Below are 7,235 nucleotides of genomic sequence, written 5' to 3'. Positions count from 1 at the left end.
GATTCGTTAGCCTGCAATCTTCGTAAGGTGTGTCTTCCTAGGCCATAAAAGTTAAAATTATGGTGCCCTTTCTACAGGAATCTCTTCCTTCTACCTGCTGGATTCTTAACAAGATGCAGAAATTTAGAAGGGTTGTGAGGTACTGTCTGATCTAGAATCATGTGATATACCTTAACTTCCCATCTGTCTCTGCACAGACACTGATGGACCGTAACAACTATTATGAGGGAATTCCACAAGTTTGCATCCCAAGACACAGTAAGTAATTTGGGTTCCTCGACGGTGTTAGATTGCAGAACGACTAAAAGCAAGAACCCAAGAGAACTGTCCGATATATGTACACATTGCAGCATGATGTGGAGGACAGTTCTCCTCATGTTACACAAAGTGCTTGATGGTCTTTGTTTCGTCTAAGGAAGAAAAGAAAACAATAAAAGGAAATAAAATCTTTTACCAGGCACACGGGAAAACAGAAGGGGAACAGAAGGAGTTACAGGAGATTGGTGAAGAAACTTCAGATCAAACTACACGAATTCTCTTCTTGGGAGGGAGAGGAAGGAAGACCGAGGTAAGATCGGGAGTAACGGCGTGGAATTCCATGGAAGGAGCCGGCGGTACCCTCTTCGCCGGCTTCGGCTTTCTCTTCGCCGGCGTACAAACAAGGACGGGCTTGAGAACGGTCTCTTCCGCCTTTTGGTGTGACGCACTCTTCCTCTTCGGTTTCGGCAGCATCGGGACGGCCTTCCACGGGCTTGTCCCGCGTCGGCGCAGTCTTTATGGGCGGAAGCAGAGGCAATTCACCTACGACGACGACGACCGCCTCGGAGCCCATGGCTGCGGAGATCAAGAACTGAAGACGAAGGCAGTGGAGGCCACAGGATTCCCTTGAGAGGAGCAAAGAGAAGCACACCTCACAAGGTGGTCGGCTCGGAGAGGAATCCTTGTGGTGGAGGAGAAGAGGAGAAGAAGCTGAGCAGCAAATTTGGAGGGAGAGGGAAGGGCGAAGGAGTAAATTGGAGGAGCGAGGCAGCAGCTTCGACGTTGTGGCATCTCTACGGCTGTCCTCGACAAAAGAGAAATGCCAGGATCCACGTCTTAACGCCGCTTTCGGCACCCTCCTCCATTTCCCCGGTGAACCAACTTTTCGTCTCCTTTTTTCTGTTCTCGCTGCTCTGCTGAAAGCGTCGTCGGCAGTGGGCTGCGGACGACAACAAAGCATTAAATAACCGGTTAGTGTGGAGAGAGAGAGAGAGAGAGAGAGAGAGGCACCATACTCGATCAACTTGTTCATTCCATCGGTCGTTGTCCCCAACTCCATTAGCCTTCTTTTGGTTTATTTTTCTCTTCCTTTTTTTTGTGTCCGAGTCAAGAAAGGTTGTGTCGACAACAGACGAGGAGAATATGAAGGCTAAGGTAGACTCTTTTGCACGAGGCAAACTGTGTAGGGTTAATAAAAAGTAACTTCGATGTTCCTATCCTTCTTGGATGCCATGGGACCTATAATTTTTGTTAATGGGCGCAAACAACAAATTAATAGGTTAGATTCTATTCTATTCTATTCTATTCAAACACATCCGCGCATCTGCCACGCTAGATAAGACATGGGCATGACCCTTTGATGGATCAATCACGAAGAATGGTTATACGGCTTTACCTTTGAATCTACGTCAAAATGGTCAAAGTTACCATGGAAACTATCACAATCAAACTCCACTATGTATCATTAGACACTTCAATTCTGTATCCATGTGAAACTAATCTTCCTGCCAACATTTATAATACAAACTCAATAAGAGACCTTCTTTCATGGGTCTCATTTTGCTTTCATAGGGGGCATATCAAAATTGTTCCTTGAGGCTTAAATTACCAAACTTGAGCTACTTTAATTGCAGGAGTAAATTCCAAATGGTAAAAATGGTATGTATATATAAACGACTATTCAGGAAGAAATTTAGGCACTCTAACCAAACAATCTTATTGATTATTCTAACAAAAGTGAAAACAGCATGATACAGACTCCACTAAACCATTACAGATAACAAAGCGATAACAAAGATCAAGCAGACAATTTGTACCTATTGCTGCTCGGTTGTGTTATCAAGGCTAGCCAAGAAACTGTACCACGACACCAAGTGATGTTGTCAGAACTACCCCTTTGATAGGCCTCCTGTAACAGTTTCTTTGCTGCTTGTTCTGGATCTTGTAGGGGTTTGACAATAGCTACCACCGCCTCCTGAATTTGGAACCAAATGAAAAAGAAAGGGTTCAATCTTCGGAGATGATATTTCAGGTACCTACTTTTTTTTTTGTTTTTTGTTATTTTCTTCTTTTAAAGTATACCTCATTCGTTCGTGACAACATCCCACAATCAGTCACTTGCAAGGATGAGGAATTCGAGAGATCCATCAACCGCTTCCACCTGCATTCAACAGTAGTCGAAGCAGTCAAAGGCATTACTGTCAGATGATGATATGTCTCGAGTCTTGAAGACAATAACATTGTAGGAATAAAGTGATAGGTCAGAGATCAAACATGAATTTCTGGATCTGCGACAACAAACTGTTTCAGGTGCCTATCACCAAATGCACGAGAAACGGCAAGAACACCACCGACACGCCATGTCCCTGCAGTTACAGTTGATCAGTATTTATATAACGAAATGATCTAAACTGATAAAAAATGATGGAGGAGATCAAGTACCAGCCCACATTACAAAGCCCCCAGCATCCTCAATCCTTTGCTCTCTCATCTGTTTGGTCAGGCTTGTGATCCCTTGAGACAGCTATAGCTGCAAAAGTTACAAAAAATAGCGTGAGCCGAGTTCCTAGTAAAGAACTAAACTTTTAAGAGGCTCAATCAATAATTCAATACAAGATTCTGGTGATTGTATTCTATTTCAGATACTGAATTTGTTAAAAACAGAACCTTCAAGCACATCCAGAGAAAATCATCTCCATATTATCACCATCAAAATAGAGTGATTGGTTTAATTATGAGAGCTCACATCAACCAAGTACCACAACAGGTTGATTTGCCAGGTCTCTGTTGTTCAAAGTACCAAGAACTGGCTTTTGACCATGATGCACGAGGGACAAAAGGTTTCTTTCTCTAAATTACCAAGCAATCAGAAGAATTGCCGTTGCAATCTACTGCACAAACTAGAAGCAAAACTTACCATATGGGGAACAAAAGACTTTTTTCTCTAAATTATGAAGCACCCAGAAGTTCGTTTGGTCAACTACTCTATCATGATCAGAAAATTGCTTTTGCAATATATTGTAAGAACCAAGAAACAGAACTTGCAAGTAAAATGGGTGCTCTACAAGAAATTGGCACAACTGTTTGCCTCAGAAAAGGACTTGTTGCAACTGATGCCACTGAAAAACCAAGAATCAGATGTTTGTATCAAGAGGTTCATAGAATACATAAACTTTTGTATTAATTGAGCACAAGTTGAGATGCCAAACTCGATTTAACAAAGAAAAAGTGGGAAAAAAAAAACAACGAAAATTAGAACCACAAGCAGCTTTTAATATGCTAAATAAAAAGTCTTTATTAGTTACAATTTTCAAGATAACTGGATCGAGTGATGCAACAAATTCTAGATTGATTTTTCGACCCAATCAATTGAAATGAGAAGAGATTGCATGGATATCTTATAAAGAATACAGAACAACCTCAACGGGCATAAGAACAAACATAAACAACAGGATTCAATGACAACAAGTATGTCAACAGCACCACACAGTACTGTTTATTGCCATTCATAAATCAATCAGAAATTTGAATCTAGTTAGAAGGCAATAATCTCAAACTAAAGATGACCACATATAGTAATTGAACCATGAGATGAACAAATGGGCAAGCAAACATCCAAACAAAAGCAAATGGTAGATCACGGATAATGATTATGGAAATATGTAAAATGTTAAATACCAAGCTCTACATACATGAGGGATGATTTTTGATAAAAAATATGTAAATTTGGCAAGAAAAAATAATGGAGACACAATAATATCTACCTAAAGTTCCATATAAAAAATATATTCTTTAACACTGAACAAAACAAATAATGGAGAAATATGCTTATGACAAGCTTCAGGATTAAGGAAACATCAACTTCCATTGTCATCCTGTTTTGTCATTGGCGTGAATAGTTAAACTCCCGATCGTCGAAGTCTACGATTAGATGGTTTTGACAAGGGTCAATTCCAGAATGCAAGAAATATAACCAACAAAATGTGGACTGGAGGATAAAAGACCGTAGAATAATAAATCACACCAATAAAAATCCCATTTGTAGATTCCAAGACATGTCATACATCTAAAGTGGTACCAAAACCTACTATGTACAGCGCTAAATGGAAAGTTTCATCAAGGAACAACACTCAAGCGATGAACAAAAAATAGTTCTTAGATCATACATTAAAGACAAGATAACATGACTAAACTATTAGTATACAATTTCACCAAAAGTATGTAGCTATGAAACCACTGTAGCATCGATAAGTCATAAAGACATTAAGTGCAATGGCTTATAGAAGTAGCATAAAAAAGTGATTATTATTCTTTAAATAATGCTGTGTAAAAATTGGATAACTTAATATTAAGTTTCCAATCCTGTTTAACTTGCTAGTAAACTATTAATCTTCAAATCTCATTTCAAAAAGAGTACATGCAATACGAGAGCGTAATGAACTTTAGCACCTCATCCATCATCAACAATTTAAATCCTCATTTATCACCATAAGTGTGCAGTTTCAGCCATTTCTGAAGATTTTTTCGCAGGTTCAATTCTCCAATTTCAGGCTTAAATTCTGTGAATCCAAACAGGAATATGTTCTCTTTCTCCTTCCTGTCTATACTTTTTTATATTACTATATTTTTGAAGAATCTGAAACTATATGATTATTTGTTTCAATGTGTTCAGTACACCAGAGACACACAGAGCTACTATAGCATTTGGCAGGATCAAGAGAAGGCCAAAAAACTTTGTTGGTCTAGAACCTACATATATCCTAAGAACCTAGATGTCACTGGTGTCACATTCTAAATATTGCTCTTAAATAGGTTGGGTTGTCAGAATACAGTTAGTAAAAAAAAATGCAGTAAACTCCATCTAAATTGAGCCGGTTTAGTTCTAGATTAAGTACAGAAATCCGTTACACATAATTGATGATAAGAGAACTGATTTAAGGATGAGGGGCCTACCATCTCCTCCTCTACATATGACAGCTCTAGAGTCCCCAACATTTGCAACGAGCAAACGATCACCAACAAGGACAGCTGTTGATGCAGTTGAACCCGCCTCTCGGTTCTGGCTGTTCTCAGATTTCAAAAATTCTGCGTCCGTGTGGTTGTATGCATCAGCTGAAGGTAACAGCACAGATGAATTTCATAAGCCAAATATTATTGTTCTCTAAAAGCTCTTTCATAGTACAAAATGCAAATCAGCACCACCTATAGCTGATTTTGTATCGGTAATGAACTTTGGATGCCTGAGTAAGTTGCTGAAGAGGTTTTGTTTAACATACTCTGCTACTTGGGCACCGCCATGACCTACATAACCACTCATCAAAGCATCAAAGTCTAACGTTAGGATATTGAATGTATAAGCAACTCTCCACGAGAGAAATTTACCCTAGAAAAGGATTGAAAGAAGCAAGTTAATGAATGGGTTTTCTATGTCAGTTTTACCAAAAATTTGCAAATACAAAAAAAAAAAAAGATAAGACATTCTAAACATAACAAAGACAACAAAATACTGCAGAAATTTTACCATCAAAGACCCCAAACAAGCCAACAATTTCTCCATCAACGCTGTCAATTCGCGTCTCATAGAAGTCTTCCATCGAAGATCTTTTCCCCGGACAGCTTGCATACCCATAACCAAACTTCCCATCTTGACTGTCTTGAAAGAAATAAGCATGAGTTTTAATGTTAGATTGACACGCAAGAGTAGGATGTTTCTTTACAGCCTACTTTAGGCAACATATTCAACTGCAGATTCAAGAACCACAATTAACAGATAGGAAGCAGTTCTATGAGTTTATTCAGCGTAAAAGAACCATGTTTCCCATGTAAGTTCACACATCCATATCTGACGAACCATCTCATAACTTGTTTGTCAATTATTAAGGATCTAACTTATATTGAATTATTAAGGAATAAACGACTGTTTATACATAAAAAATAAATAAATAAATAAATCTCTTCCAATAACTAGCTAGTTTGTCTTCGAATTAGAACTCAAAATATATGAAGCGAATGCTAGCATAAGATCAGCTCGAAAATCGCACGAGATACGAAACATAAACAAATCTAGAAAAGAATATCGTAAGCCTTAATACGACTTCACAAGGAATAAACGAACGAGACCTGAGTCCTCCCCCGCTGACCGGAGCACCGTCTGCTTGAAGCCCACTGATGGAGTTCAAATACCCCATCTTCCCTCCGAAATATTCGCCCCCCAAACAAAGATCAAAGTGAGGGAAGATCCCACCGAAACCACCGAAACAAGAAGGCCGATCCAATCAGCCTGGAAAGAAACCCATGCCCGATTTCCTCACACTCGAATCAGCCGTCGATCCCCACCGCGACCAAATTCACCCCCTGCAATCGACATCCGATACCCCCTCCCCCCCACAAACGTTTACCACGTCGATCAACGGAAGCAATCTCGAACTCCAAAAAGAAAAGAGGGCAGATGAAGAGATCCTTCACCGAGAGACAGAGAGAGAGAGAGAGAGGAGACGCCGAGCACTGGTTTCGATCGCTGGCAACGGGGAAGAAACGTCGAGGGAGGAAACAACGGATTAATGGTGGGGGGTAGGCGGTGGGTTTTGAGTAGAAGTTAAAATGTATGAATGGATATGCTTAGGTCTCCATTTGGTACCGAAAATAAATAGATAAATAAATACACATGTCTCAAGAAAAATAACTTTAATTGAGCGTTAAAGTATAATTAATTAAGTTTAATTGACTAAATCGAAGATCTAATTAGCAATATATGAGCATACATAACAATGCTATAATAACAATCAAAACTTAAAAGGACAAAAAATGGTTGTAATAAATCATACATTTGTGTGTGAGAGGTCACTTCTATCTTTCCTTTGCGTGCTTGCATTGCTTAAGTGGTTGCCATCACGTAACCGCATGCCATCGTTATACTTGTCGCTTGTTTGGGTGTTCTTTTCGATGCATGATTATTCCATTTCTTATGAGATATATAT

The 7,235-nt window shown here is 39.3% G+C and overlaps 1 pseudogene; it reads right to left on the bottom strand.

The window, feature by feature from the left end:
* Positions 1-2,341: 2,341 nt before the first annotated feature.
* On the bottom strand, positions 2,342-7,020 carry LOC135656583 (probable protein phosphatase 2C 59; annotated as a pseudogene).
* Between the last annotated feature and the right edge of the window lie 215 nt (positions 7,021-7,235).

Source organism: Musa acuminata, unplaced genomic scaffold, assembly GCF_036884655.1.
Source record: "Musa acuminata AAA Group cultivar baxijiao unplaced genomic scaffold, Cavendish_Baxijiao_AAA HiC_scaffold_181, whole genome shotgun sequence".
Lineage (NCBI taxonomy): Eukaryota > Viridiplantae > Streptophyta > Magnoliopsida > Zingiberales > Musaceae > Musa > Musa acuminata.
Note: the sequence above shows the minus strand (reverse complement) of the source record. Positions and strands in the feature narration are given on the sequence as shown.